Consider the following 814-nt stretch of genomic DNA (forward strand, 5'->3'; position numbering starts at 1 on the left):
TTGCATGCTCTTTTCGACCTGACTCGTCATGCTGACCGAGCACACAACCCATTGACCTTTCTAACACAGTCAAGTACATGATCAACGGTCTTTCCTCTCGGCCTGTAGACTTGCCCCGATCTTGATCTCTTTCTTGTCGTCTGCGGTACCGATGTTAACGGTCTCAATCACCTCCTGATAAGGTGTAATAGCTCGGTCCTCCTGTTTCAACAATCTGGCTAACCCTTCAGGCAATTCACAATCTTCCTCAGCCCCTTCTTCGGCTTAATAGATAGGATTGTCGAAGTCATACTTGGTCATAGCAGTGTCGTTAGTAGTGAGATCCGGGTGGTCCGCTATGCATGATGGAGGATCATGCTTTACCTTAGAATGAGAGATTTTTTTTTTGGAAAGAAAGAAAAAACGAAAAAAGAAACATTGCCATTTTTTTTGTAAAAGTAGAAAAAAACTGAAAGAAAGAGAACACAAAATTGTTTGCAAAAGCCGTCCTTTATTGATGATAAAAATAATTGTGAAATGTAACTAAATGGATGGCCCTACAAATGAGCCGTTACACCTTGGGCAAAGTGTAAGACTTTATTATGCATGTAATAAAGGAAAACAATAAAAATCACTCTTTCAGTAGAGTAACCCGAACGGTTTTTTCAGACGACCAATTGTCGAGCTTTTCTCCCGGGACACACGGGCGAATCCAGCTATCTAAGTCACAGTCGCTGTCAGCCTTGTCTTCATCTGCAGCATTGACGATGTGGGGAGAAACCAAACCCCTGCTGGAGAGAGTACCAGTTTCATTCTTCTGAGATCCCGGAGCATA

This window comes from Lathyrus oleraceus, chromosome 6, assembly GCF_024323335.1.
Source record: "Lathyrus oleraceus cultivar Zhongwan6 chromosome 6, CAAS_Psat_ZW6_1.0, whole genome shotgun sequence".
Taxonomy (NCBI): domain Eukaryota; kingdom Viridiplantae; phylum Streptophyta; class Magnoliopsida; order Fabales; family Fabaceae; genus Lathyrus; species Lathyrus oleraceus.